Here is a 14,800-nt window from a genome sequence, read left to right as displayed (position 1 = left end):
TTCTTTAGGGTTGGTTTTGGAAGGTCTTTCAGCTTTGGCCAAATCCCGCTTCGTACGAAATTTTTTCACAGCGCTGTCTCCAAGTGGCCACAAAGAGCTGCTGCTTGAAACTGTCCACATGCACATCTCCCATACTGGTGTGCTCGTTTCAGTACCTGGATGTTGGATTACACTTCTTTCTTTGAAATGACAAGCCTTCTTCCTGCATGCTACACACACCTTGTAGCAGTTTCAGCTTGAAGCATGTTGGTGCTCTCAAAACGCTGTGTAACTTCTGTAGGGTGAGTTACTCTCCAGCACTGAATACACTACTTAGAGCTCCTTAAACCACAGACACGCAAACACATCTTTCTGTGAAAGTCCAACCTCAGGTCACTTGGAAATGTAAGGTTTTCATGGAGAACATGAGGTCAATCATGGTTTTGCACTCTGCAACCAATAGAAATGTCCTTTTGTACATAGCCATCTGAAATTCACATCAAAATACCCTTCTTTTCTGGTTTCTTGAATGTTCTCAACACATTAGGAGAAAGATCGTGTATGAGCAAGAGTGATGTAGTGTGCGTTTTCCTGGATTTCAAGTGATTTGGGAAACATACTCCTTGTTTTTCCACATTGTGTAAGAAACAACATGAGGCTTGCAAGAGATTGAAACAATGCATCCCAAAACGTATTCCAGCAGTGAAAACACATGTTTCTACAAAGACTTTGAAGGAGCAAGCAAAAGCCTAGTGGCAGAGTGTTCTTTCAGAGAGAAACACATGCATTTCATCCTTCTGGAGTGAGTTTTCAGCCTGGAATTCATTTGCATTTTGTACTGTGCAGAATGTAGCTACCTGCTCGGGGGTTGTCTCATAGAAGCACCTTTCCTGCAGGAGCTTGTTGCAACATTCATTGTTTGGCTAAGTTCTTTAGGGTTGGTTTTGGAAGGTCTTTCAACTTTGGCCAAATCCCGCTTCGTACGAAATTTTTTCACAGCGCTGTCTCCAAGTGGCCACAAAGAGCTGCTGCTTGAAACTGTCCACATGCACATCTCCCATACTGGTGTGCTCGTTTCAGTACCTGGATGTTGGATTACACTTCTTTCTTTGAAATGACAAGCCTTCTTCCTGCATGCTACACACACCTTGTAGCAGTTTCAGCTTGAAGCATGTTGGTGCTCTCAAAACGCTGTGTAACTTCTGTAGGGTGAGTTACTCTCCAGCACTGAATACACTACTTAGAGCTCCTTAAACCACAGACACGCAAACACATCTTTCTGTGAAAGTCCAACCTCAGGTCACTTGGAAATGTAAGGTTTTCATGGAGAACATGAGGTCAATCATGGTTTTGCACTCTGCAACCAATAGAAATGTCCTTTTGTACATAGCCATCTGAAATTCACATCAAAATACCCTTCTTTTCTGGTTTCTTGAATGTTCTCAACACATTAGGAGAAAGATCGTGTATGAGCAAGAGTGATGTAGTGTGCGTTTTCCTGGATTTCAAGTGATTTGGGAAACATACTCCTTGTTTTTCCACATTGTGTAAGAAACAACATGAGGCTTGCAAGAGATTGAAACAATGCATCCCAAAACGTATTCCAGCAGTGAAAACACATGTTTCTACAAAGACTTTGAAGGAGCAAGCAAAAGCCTAGTGGCAGAGTGTTCTTTCAGAGAGAAACACATGCATTTCATCCTTCTGGAGTGAGTTTTCAGCCTGGAATTCATTTGCATTTTGTACTGTGCAGAATGTAGCTACCTGCTCGGGGGTTGTCTCATAGAAGCACCTTTCCTGCAGGAGCTTGTTGCAACATTCATTGTTTGGCTAAGTTCTTTAGGGTTGGTTTTGGAAGGTCTTTCAACTTTGGCCAAATCCCGCTTCGTACGAAATTTTTTCACAGCGCTGTCTCCAAGTGGCCACAAAGAGCTGCTGCTTGAAACTGTCCACATGCACATCTCCCATACTGGTGTGCTCGTTTCAGTACCTGGATGTTGGATTACACTTCTTTCTTTGAAATGACAAGCCTTCTTCCTGCATGCTACACACACCTTGTAGCAGTTTCAGCTTGAAGCATGTTGGTGCTCTCAAAACGCTGTGTAACTTCTGTAGGGTGAGTTACTCTCCAGCACTGAATACACTACTTAGAGCTCCTTAAACCACAGACACGCAAACACATCTTTCTGTGAAAGTCCAACCTCAGGTCACTTGGAAATGTAAGGTTTTCATGGAGAACATGAGGTCAATCATGGTTTTGCACTCTGCAACCAATAGAAATGTCCTTTTGTACATAGCCATCTGAAATTCACATCAAAATACCCTTCTTTTCTGGTTTCTTGAATGTTCTCAACACATTAGGAGAAAGATCGTGTATGAGCAAGAGTGATGTAGTGTGCGTTTTCCTGGATTTCAAGTGATTTGGGAAACATACTCCTTGTTTTTCCACATTGTGTAAGAAACAACATGAGGCTTGCAAGAGATTGAAACAATGCATCCCAAAACGTATTCCAGCAGTGAAAACACATGTTTCTACAAAGACTTTGAAGGAGCAAGCAAAAGCCTAGTGGCAGAGTGTTCTTTCAGAGAGAAACACATGCATTTCATCCTTCTGGAGTGAGTTTTCAGCCTGGAATTCATTTGCATTTTGTACTGTGCAGAATGTAGCTACCTGCTCGGGGGTTGTCTCATAGAAGCACCTTTCCTGCAGGAGCTTGTTGCAACATTCATTGTTTGGCTAAGTTCTTTAGGGTTGGTTTTGGAAGGTCTTTCAACTTTGGCCAAATCCCGCTTCGTACGAAATTTTTTCACAGCGCTGTCTCCAAGTGGCCACAAAGAGCTGCTGCTTGAAACTGTCCACATGCACATCTCCCATACTGGTGTGCTCGTTTCAGTACCTGGATGTTGGATTACACTTCTTTCTTTGAAATGACAAGCCTTCTTCCTGCATGCTACACACACCTTGTAGCAGTTTCAGCTTGAAGCATGTTGGTGCTCTCAAAACGCTGTGTAACTTCTGTAGGGTGAGTTACTCTCCAGCACTGAATACACTACTTAGAGCTCCTTTCACCACAGACACGCAAACATATTTTCTGTGAAAGTCCTACCTCAGGTCACTTGGAAATGTAAGGTTTTCATGGAGAACATGAGGTCAATCATGGTTTTGCATTCTGCAACCAATAGAAATGTCATTTTGTACATAGCCATCTGAAATTCACATCAAAATACCCTTCTTTTCTGGTTCTTGAATGTTCTCAACACATTAGGAGAAAGATCGTGTTTGAGCAAGAGTGATGTAGTGTGCGTTTTCCTGGATTTCAAGTGATTTGGGAAACATACTCCTTGTTTTTCCACATTGTGTAAGAAACAACATGAGGCTTGCAAGAGATTGAAACAATGCATCCCAAAACGTATTCCAGCAGTGAAAACACATGTTTCTACAAAGACTTTGAAGGAGCAAGCAAAAGCCTAGTGGCAGAGTGTTCTTTCAGAGAGAAACACATGCATTTCATCCTTCTGGAGTGAGTTTTCAGCCTGGAATTCATTTGCATTTTGTACTGTGCAGAATGTAGCTACCTGCTCGGGGGTTGTCTCATAGAAGCACCTTTCCTGCAGGAGCTTGTTGCAACATTCATTGTTTGGCTAAGTTCTTTAGGGTTGGTTTTGGAAGGTCTTTCAACTTTGGCCAAATCCCGCTTCGTACGAAATTTTTTCACAGCGCTGTCTCCAAGTGGCCACAAAGAGCTGCTGCTTGAAACTGTCCACATGCACATCTCCCATACTGGTGTGCTCGTTTCAGTACCTGGATGTTGGATTACACATCTTTCTTTGAAATGACAAGCCTTCTTCCTGCATGCTACACACACCTTGTAGCAGTTTCAGCTTGAAGCATGTTGGTGCTCTCAAAACGCTGTGTAACTTCTGTAGGGTGTGTTACTCTCCAGCACTGAATACACTACTTAGAGCTCCTTAAACCACAGACACGCAAACACATCTTTCTGTGAAAGTCCTACCTCAGGTCACTTGGAAATGTAAGGTTTTCATGGAGAACATGAGGTCAATCATGGTTTTGCACTCTGCAACCAATAGAAATGTCCTTTTGTACATAGCCATCTGAAATTCACATCAAAATACCCTTCTTTTCTGGTTTCTTGAATGTTCTCAACACATTAGGAGAAAGATCGTGTATGAGCAAGAGTGATGTAGTGTGCGTTTTCCTGGATTTCAAGTGATTTGGGAAACATACTCCTTGTTTTTCCACATTGTGTAAGAAACAACATGAGGCTTGCAAGAGATTGAAACAATGCATCCCAAAACGTATTCCAGCAGTGAAAACACATGTTTCTACAAAGACTTTGAAGGAGCAAGCAAAAGCCTAGTGGCAGAGTGTTCTTTCAGAGAGAAACACATGCATTTCATCCTTCTGGAGTGAGTTTTCAGCCTGGAATTCATTTGCATTTTGTACTGTGCAGAATGTAGCTACCTGCTCGGGGGTTGTCTCATAGAAGCACCTTTCCTGCAGGAGCTTGTTGCAACATTCATTGTTTGGCTAAGTTCTTTAGGGTTGGTTTTGGAAGGTCTTTCAACTTTGGCCAAATCCCGCTTCGTACGAAATTTTTTCACAGCGCTGTCTCCAAGTGGCCACAAAGAGCTGCTGCTTGAAACTGTCCACATGCACATCTCCCATACTGGTGTGCTCGTTTCAGTACCTGGATGTTGGATTACACTTCTTTCTTTGAAATGACAAGCCTTCTTCCTGCATGCTACACACACCTTGTAGCAGTTTCAGCTTGAAGCATGTTGGTGCTCTCAAAACGCTGTGTAACTTCTGTAGGGTGAGTTACTCTCCAGCACTGAATACACTACTTAGAGCTCCTTAAACCACAGACACGCAAACACATCTTTCTGTGAAAGTCCAACCTCAGGTCACTTGGAAATGTAAGGTTTTCATGGAGAACATGAGGTCAATCATGGTTTTGCACTCTGCAACCAATAGAAATGTCCTTTTGTACATAGCCATCTGAAATTCACATCAAAATACCCTTCTTTTCTGGTTTCTTGAATGTTCTCAACACATTAGGAGAAAGATCGTGTATGAGCAAGAGTGATGTAGTGTGCGTTTTCCTGGATTTCAAGTGATTTGGGAAACATACTCCTTGTTTTTCCACATTGTGTAAGAAACAACATGAGGCTTGCAAGAGATTGAAACAATGCATCCCAAAACGTATTCCAGCAGTGAAAACACATGTTTCTACAAAGACTTTGAAGGAGCAAGCAAAAGCCTAGTGGCAGAGTGTTCTTTCAGAGAGAAACACATGCATTTCATCCTTCTGGAGTGAGTTTTCAGCCTGGAATTCATTTGCATTTTGTACTGTGCAGAATGTAGCTACCTGCTCGGGGGTTGTCTCATAGAAGCACCTTTCCTGCAGGAGCTTGTTGCAACATTCATTGTTTGGCTAAGTTCTTTAGGGTTGGTTTTGGAAGGTCTTTCAACTTTGGCCAAATCCCGCTTCGTACGAAATTTTTTCACAGCGCTGTCTCCAAGTGGCCACAAAGAGCTGCTGCTTGAAACTGTCCACATGCACATCTCCCATACTGGTGTGCTCGTTTCAGTACCTGGATGTTGGATTACACTTCTTTCTTTGAAATGACAAGCCTTCTTCCTGCATGCTACACACACCTTGTAGCAGTTTCAGCTTGAAGCATGTTGGTGCTCTCAAAACGCTGTGTAACTTCTGTAGGGTGAGTTACTCTCCAGCACTGAATACACTACTTAGAGCTCCTTAAACCACAGACACGCAAACACATCTTTCTGTGAAAGTCCAACCTCAGGTCACTTGGAAATGTAAGGTTTTCATGGAGAACATGAGGTCAATCATGGTTTTGCACTCTGCAACCAATAGAAATGTCCTTTTGTACATAGCCATCTGAAATTCACATCAAAATACCCTTCTTTTCTGGTTTCTTGAATGTTCTCAACACATTAGGAGAAAGATCGTGTATGAGCAAGAGTGATGTAGTGTGCGTTTTCCTGGATTTCAAGTGATTTGGGAAACATACTCCTTGTTTTTCCACATTGTGTAAGAAACAACATGAGGCTTGCAAGAGATTGAAACAATGCATCCCAAAACGTATTCCAGCAGTGAAAACACATGTTTCTACAAAGACTTTGAAGGAGCAAGCAAAAGCCTAGTGGCAGAGTGTTCTTTCAGAGAGAAACACATGCATTTCATCCTTCTGGAGTGAGTTTTCAGCCTGGAATTCATTTGCATTTTGTACTGTGCAGAATGTAGCTACCTGCTCGGGGGTTGTCTCATAGAAGCACCTTTCCTGCAGGAGCTTGTTGCAACATTCATTGTTTGGCTAAGTTCTTTAGGGTTGGTTTTGGAAGGTCTTTCAACTTTGGCCAAATCCCGCTTCGTACGAAATTTTTTCACAGCGCTGTCTCCAAGTGGCCACAAAGAGCTGCTGCTTGAAACTGTCCACATGCACATCTCCCATACTGGTGTGCTCGTTTCAGTACCTGGATGTTGGATTACACTTCTTTCTTTGAAATGACAAGCCTTCTTCCTGCATGCTACACACACCTTGTAGCAGTTTCAGCTTGAAGCATGTTGGTGCTCTCAAAACGCTGTGTAACTTCTGTAGGGTGAGTTACTCTCCAGCACTGAATACACTACTTAGAGCTCCTTAAACCACAGACACGCAAACACATCTTTCTGTGAAAGTCCAACCTCAGGTCACTTGGAAATGTAAGGTTTTCATGGAGAACATGAGGTCAATCATGGTTTTGCACTCTGCAACCAATAGAAATGTCCTTTTGTACATAGCCATCTGAAATTCACATCAAAATACCCTTCTTTTCTGGTTTCTTGAATGTTCTCAACACATTAGGAGAAAGATCGTGTATGAGCAAGAGTGATGTAGTGTGCGTTTTCCTGGATTTCAAGTGATTTGGGAAACATACTCCTTGTTTTTCCACATTGTGTAAGAAACAACATGAGGCTTGCAAGAGATTGAAACAATGCATCCCAAAACGTATTCCAGCAGTGAAAACACATGTTTCTACAAAGACTTTGAAGGAGCAAGCAAAAGCCTAGTGGCAGAGTGTTCTTTCAGAGAGAAACACATGCATTTCATCCTTCTGGAGTGAGTTTTCAGCCTGGAATTCATTTGCATTTTGTACTGTGCAGAATGTAGCTACCTGCTCGGGGGTTGTCTCATAGAAGCACCTTTCCTGCAGGAGCTTGTTGCAACATTCATTGTTTGGCTAAGTTCTTTAGGGTTGGTTTTGGAAGGTCTTTCAACTTTGGCCAAATCCCGCTTCGTACGAAATTTTTTCACAGCGCTGTCTCCAAGTGGCCACAAAGAGCTGCTGCTTGAAACTGTCCACATGCACATCTCCCATACTGGTGTGCTCGTTTCAGTACCTGGATGTTGGATTACACTTCTTTCTTTGAAATGACAAGCCTTCTTCCTGCATGCTACACACACCTTGTAGCAGTTTCAGCTTGAAGCATGTTGGTGCTCTCAAAACGCTGTGTAACTTCTGTAGGGTGAGTTACTCTCCAGCACTGAATACACTACTTAGAGCTCCTTAAACCACAGACACGCAAACACATCTTTCTGTGAAAGTCCAACCTCAGGTCACTTGGAAATGTAAGGTTTTCATGGAGAACATGAGGTCAATCATGGTTTTGCACTCTGCAACCAATAGAAATGTCCTTTTGTACATAGCCATCTGAAATTCACATCAAAATACCCTTCTTTTCTGGTTTCTTGAATGTTCTCAACACATTAGGAGAAAGATCGTGTATGAGCAAGAGTGATGTAGTGTGCGTTTTCCTGGATTTCAAGTGATTTGGGAAACATACTCCTTGTTTTTCCACATTGTGTAAGAAACAACATGAGGCTTGCAAGAGATTGAAACAATGCATCCCAAAACGTATTCCAGCAGTGAAAACACATGTTTCTACAAAGACTTTGAAGGAGCAAGCAAAAGCCTAGTGGCAGAGTGTTCTTTCAGAGAGAAACACATGCATTTCATCCTTCTGGAGTGAGTTTTCAGCCTGGAATTCATTTGCATTTTGTACTGTGCAGAATGTAGCTACCTGCTCGGGGGTTGTCTCATAGAAGCACCTTTCCTGCAGGAGCTTGTTGCAACATTCATTGTTTGGCTAAGTTCTTTAGGGTTGGTTTTGGAAGGTCTTTCAACTTTGGCCAAATCCCGCTTCGTACGAAATTTTTTCACAGCGCTGTCTCCAAGTGGCCACAAAGAGCTGCTGCTTGAAACTGTCCACATGCACATCTCCCATACTGGTGTGCTCGTTTCAGTACCTGGATGTTGGATTACACTTCTTTCTTTGAAATGACAAGCCTTCTTCCTGCATGCTACACACACCTTGTAGCAGTTTCAGCTTGAAGCATGTTGGTGCTCTCAAAACGCTGTGTAACTTCTGTAGGGTGAGTTACTCTCCAGCACTGAATACACTACTTAGAGCTCCTTAAACCACAGACACGCAAACACATCTTTCTGTGAAAGTCCAACCTCAGGTCACTTGGAAATGTAAGGTTTTCATGGAGAACATGAGGTCAATCATGGTTTTGCACTCTGCAACCAATAGAAATGTCCTTTTGTACATAGCCATCTGAAATTCACATCAAAATACCCTTCTTTTCTGGTTTCTTGAATGTTCTCAACACATTAGGAGAAAGATCGTGTATGAGCAAGAGTGATGTAGTGTGCGTTTTCCTGGATTTCAAGTGATTTGGGAAACATACTCCTTGTTTTTCCACATTGTGTAAGAAACAACATGAGGCTTGCAAGAGATTGAAACAATGCATCCCAAAACGTATTCCAGCAGTGAAAACACATGTTTCTACAAAGACTTTGAAGGAGCAAGCAAAAGCCTAGTGGCAGAGTGTTCTTTCAGAGAGAAACACATGCATTTCATCCTTCTGGAGTGAGTTTTCAGCCTGGAATTCATTTGCATTTTGTACTGTGCAGAATGTAGCTACCTGCTCGGGGGTTGTCTCATAGAAGCACCTTTCCTGCAGGAGCTTGTTGCAACATTCATTGTTTGGCTAAGTTCTTTAGGGTTGGTTTTGGAAGGTCTTTCAACTTTGGCCAAATCCCGCTTCGTACGAAATTTTTTCACAGCGCTGTCTCCAAGTGGCCACAAAGAGCTGCTGCTTGAAACTGTCCACATGCACATCTCCCATACTGGTGTGCTCGTTTCAGTACCTGGATGTTGGATTACACTTCTTTCTTTGAAATGACAAGCCTTCTTCCTGCATGCTACACACACCTTGTAGCAGTTTCAGCTTGAAGCATGTTGGTGCTCTCAAAACGCTGTGTAACTTCTGTAGGGTGAGTTACTCTCCAGCACTGAATACACTACTTAGAGCTCCTTAAACCACAGACACGCAAACACATCTTTCTGTGAAAGTCCAACCTCAGGTCACTTGGAAATGTAAGGTTTTCATGGAGAACATGAGGTCAATCATGGTTTTGCACTCTGCAACCAATAGAAATGTCCTTTTGTACATAGCCATCTGAAATTCACATCAAAATACCCTTCTTTTCTGGTTTCTTGAATGTTCTCAACACATTAGGAGAAAGATCGTGTATGAGCAAGAGTGATGTAGTGTGCGTTTTCCTGGATTTCAAGTGATTTGGGAAACATACTCCTTGTTTTTCCACATTGTGTAAGAAACAACATGAGGCTTGCAAGAGATTGAAACAATGCATCCCAAAACGTATTCCAGCAGTGAAAACACATGTTTCTACAAAGACTTTGAAGGAGCAAGCAAAAGCCTAGTGGCAGAGTGTTCTTTCAGAGAGAAACACATGCATTTCATCCTTCTGGAGTGAGTTTTCAGCCTGGAATTCATTTGCATTTTGTACTGTGCAGAATGTAGCTACCTGCTCGGGGGTTGTCTCATAGAAGCACCTTTCCTGCAGGAGCTTGTTGCAACATTCATTGTTTGGCTAAGTTCTTTAGGGTTGGTTTTGGAAGGTCTTTCAACTTTGGCCAAATCCCGCTTCGTACGAAATTTTTTCACAGCGCTGTCTCCAAGTGGCCACAAAGAGCTGCTGCTTGAAACTGTCCACATGCACATCTCCCATACTGGTGTGCTCGTTTCAGTACCTGGATGTTGGATTACACTTCTTTCTTTGAAATGACAAGCCTTCTTCCTGCATGCTACACACACCTTGTAGCAGTTTCAGCTTGAAGCATGTTGGTGCTCTCAAAACGCTGTGTAACTTCTGTAGGGTGAGTTACTCTCCAGCACTGAATACACTACTTAGAGCTCCTTAAACCACAGACACGCAAACACATCTTTCTGTGAAAGTCCAACCTCAGGTCACTTGGAAATGTAAGGTTTTCATGGAGAACATGAGGTCAATCATGGTTTTGCACTCTGCAACCAATAGAAATGTCCTTTTGTACATAGCCATCTGAAATTCACATCAAAATACCCTTCTTTTCTGGTTTCTTGAATGTTCTCAACACATTAGGAGAAAGATCGTGTATGAGCAAGAGTGATGTAGTGTGCGTTTTCCTGGATTTCAAGTGATTTGGGAAACATACTCCTTGTTTTTCCACATTGTGTAAGAAACAACATGAGGCTTGCAAGAGATTGAAACAATGCATCCCAAAACGTATTCCAGCAGTGAAAACACATGTTTCTACAAAGACTTTGAAGGAGCAAGCAAAAGCCTAGTGGCAGAGTGTTCTTTCAGAGAGAAACACATGCATTTCATCCTTCTGGAGTGAGTTTTCAGCCTGGAATTCATTTGCATTTTGTACTGTGCAGAATGTAGCTACCTGCTCGGGGGTTGTCTCATAGAAGCACCTTTCCTGCAGGAGCTTGTTGCAACATTCATTGTTTGGCTAAGTTCTTTAGGGTTGGTTTTGGAAGGTCTTTCAACTTTGGCCAAATCCCGCTTCGTACGAAATTTTTTCACAGCGCTGTCTCCAAGTGGCCACAAAGAGCTGCTGCTTGAAACTGTCCACATGCACATCTCCCATACTGGTGTGCTCGTTTCAGTACCTGGATGTTGGATTACACTTCTTTCTTTGAAATGACAAGCCTTCTTCCTGCATGCTACACACACCTTGTAGCAGTTTCAGCTTGAAGCATGTTGGTGCTCTCAAAACGCTGTGTAACTTCTGTAGGGTGAGTTACTCTCCAGCACTGAATACACTACTTAGAGCTCCTTAAACCACAGACACGCAAACACATCTTTCTGTGAAAGTCCAACCTCAGGTCACTTGGAAATGTAAGGTTTTCATGGAGAACATGAGGTCAATCATGGTTTTGCACTCTGCAACCAATAGAAATGTCCTTTTGTACATAGCCATCTGAAATTCACATCAAAATACCCTTCTTTTCTGGTTTCTTGAATGTTCTCAACACATTAGGAGAAAGATCGTGTATGAGCAAGAGTGATGTAGTGTGCGTTTTCCTGGATTTCAAGTGATTTGGGAAACATACTCCTTGTTTTTCCACATTGTGTAAGAAACAACATGAGGCTTGCAAGAGATTGAAACAATGCATCGCAAAACGTATTCCAGCAGTGAAAACACATGTTTCTACAAAGACTTTGAAGGAGCAAGCAAAAGCCTAGTGGCAGAGTGTTCTTTCAGAGAGAAACACATGCATTTCATCCTTCTGGAGTGAGTTTTCAGCCTGGAATTCATTTGCATTTTGTACTGTGCAGAATGTAGCTACCTGCTCGGGGGTTGTCTCATAGAAGCACCTTTCCTGCAGGAGCTTGTTGCAACATTCATTGTTTGGCTAAGTTCTTTAGGGTTGGTTTTGGAAGGTCTTTCAACTTTGGCCAAATCCCGCTTCGTACGAAATTTTTTCACAGCGCTGTCTCCAAGTGGCCACAAAGAGCTGCTGCTTGAAACTGTCCACATGCACATCTCCCATACTGGTGTGCTCGTTTCAGTACCTGGATGTTGGATTACACTTCTTTCTTTGAAATGACAAGCCTTCTTCCTGCATGCTACACACACCTTGTAGCAGTTTCAGCTTGAAGCATGTTGGTGCTCTCAAAACGCTGTGTAACTTCTGTAGGGTGAGTTACTCTCCAGCACTGAATACACTACTTAGAGCTCCTTAAACCACAGACACGCAAACACATCTTTCTGTGAAAGTCCAACCTCAGGTCACTTGGAAATGTAAGGTTTTCATGGAGAACATGAGGTCAATCATGGTTTTGCACTCTGCAACCAATAGAAATGTCCTTTTGTACATAGCCATCTGAAATTCACATCAAAATACCCTTCTTTTCTGGTTTCTTGAATGTTCTCAACACATTAGGAGAAAGATCGTGTATGAGCAAGAGTGATGTAGTGTGCGTTTTCCTGGATTTCAAGTGATTTGGGAAACATACTCCTTGTTTTTCCACATTGTGTAAGAAACAACATGAGGCTTGCAAGAGATTGAAACAATGCATCCCAAAACGTATTCCAGCAGTGAAAACACATGTTTCTACAAAGACTTTGAAGGAGCAAGCAAAAGCCTAGTGGCAGAGTGTTCTTTCAGAGAGAAACACATGCATTTCATCCTTCTGGAGTGAGTTTTCAGCCTGGAATTCATTTGCATTTTGTACTGTGCAGAATGTAGCTACCTGCTCGGGGGTTGTCTCATAGAAGCACCTTTCCTGCAGGAGCTTGTTGCAACATTCATTGTTTGGCTAAGTTCTTTAGGGTTGGTTTTGGAAGGTCTTTCAACTTTGGCCAAATCCCGCTTCGTACGAAATTTTTTCACAGCGCTGTCTCCAAGTGGCCACAAAGAGCTGCTGCTTGAAACTGTCCACATGCACATCTCCCATACTGGTGTGCTCGTTTCAGTACCTGGATGTTGGATTACACTTCTTTCTTTGAAATGACAAGCCTTCTTCCTGCATGCTACACACACCTTGTAGCAGTTTCAGCTTGAAGCATGTTGGTGCTCTCAAAACGCTGTGTAACTTCTGTAGGGTGAGTTACTCTCCAGCACTGAATACACTACTTAGAGCTCCTTAAACCACAGACACGCAAACACATCTTTCTGTGAAAGTCCAACCTCAGGTCACTTGGAAATGTAAGGTTTTCATGGAGAACATGAGGTCAATCATGGTTTTGCACTCTGCAACCAATAGAAATGTCCTTTTGTACATAGCCATCTGAAATTCACATCAAAATACCCTTCTTTTCTGGTTTCTTGAATGTTCTCAACACATTAGGAGAAAGATCGTGTATGAGCAAGAGTGATGTAGTGTGCGTTTTCCTGGATTTCAAGTGATTTGGGAAACATACTCCTTGTTTTTCCACATTGTGTAAGAAACAACATGAGGCTTGCAAGAGATTGAAACAATGCATCCCAAAACGTATTCCAGCAGTGAAAACACATGTTTCTACAAAGACTTTGAAGGAGCAAGCAAAAGCCTAGTGGCAGAGTGTTCTTTCAGAGAGAAACACATGCATTTCATCCTTCTGGAGTGAGTTTTCAGCCTGGAATTCATTTGCATTTTGTACTGTGCAGAATGTAGCTACCTGCTCGGGGGTTGTCTCATAGAAGCACCTTTCCTGCAGGAGCTTGTTGCAACATTCATTGTTTGGCTAAGTTCTTTAGGGTTGGTTTTGGAAGGTCTTTCAACTTTGGCCAAATCCCGCTTCGTACGAAATTTTTTCACAGCGCTGTCTCCAAGTGTCCACAAAGAGCTGCTGCTTGAAACTGTCCACATGCACATCTCCCATACTGGTGTGCTCGTTTCAGTACCTGGATGTTGGATTACACTTCTTTCTTTGAAATGACAAGCCTTCTTCCTGCATGCTACACACACCTTGTAGCAGTTTCAGCTTGAAGCATGTTGGTGCTCTCAAAACGCTGTGTAACTTCTGTAGGGTGAGTTACTCTCCAGCACTGAATACACTACTTAGAGCTCCTTAAACCACAGACACGCAAACACATCTTTCTGTGAAAGTCCAACCTCAGGTCACTTGGAAATGTAAGGTTTTCATGGAGAACATGAGGTCAATCATGGTTTTGCACTCTGCAACCAATAGAAATGTCCTTTTGTACATAGCCATCTGAAATTCACATCAAAATACCCTTCTTTTCTGGTTTCTTGAATGTTCTCAACACATTAGGAGAAAGATCGTGTATGAGCAAGAGTGATGTAGTGTGCGTTTTCCTGGATTTCAAGTGATTTGGGAAACATACTCCTTGTTTTTCCACATTGTGTAAGAAACAACATGAGGCTTGCAAGAGATTGAAACAATGCATCCCAAAACGTATTCCAGCAGTGAAAACACATGTTTCTACAAAGACTTTGAAGGAGCAAGCAAAAGCCTAGTGGCAGAGTGTTCTTTCAGAGAGAAACACATGCATTTCATCCTTCTGGAGTGAGTTTTCAGCCTGGAATTCATTTGCATTTTGTACTGTGCAGAATGTAGCTACCTGCTCGGGGGTTGTCTCATAGAAGCACCTTTCCTGCAGGAGCTTGTTGCAACATTCATTGTTTGGCTAAGTTCTTTAGGGTTGGTTTTGGAAGGTCTTTCAACTTTGGCCAAATCCCGCTTCGTACGAAATTTTTTCACAGCGCTGTCTCCAAGTGGCCACAAAGAGCTGCTGCTTGAAACTGTCCACATGCACATCTCCCATACTGGTGTGCTCGTTTCAGTACCTGGATGTTGGATTACACTTCTTTCTTTGAAATGACAAGCCTTCTTCCTGCATGCTACACACACCTTGTAGCAGTTTCAGCTTGAAGCATGTTGGTGCTCTCAAAACGCTGTGTAACTTCTGTAGGGTGAGTTAC

This window comes from Miniopterus natalensis, chromosome 21, assembly GCF_054644295.1.
Source record: "Miniopterus natalensis isolate mMinNat1 chromosome 21, mMinNat1.hap1, whole genome shotgun sequence".
NCBI classification, from domain to species: Eukaryota; Metazoa; Chordata; class Mammalia; order Chiroptera; family Miniopteridae; genus Miniopterus; species Miniopterus natalensis.
This window is presented reverse-complemented; position numbering follows the sequence as displayed.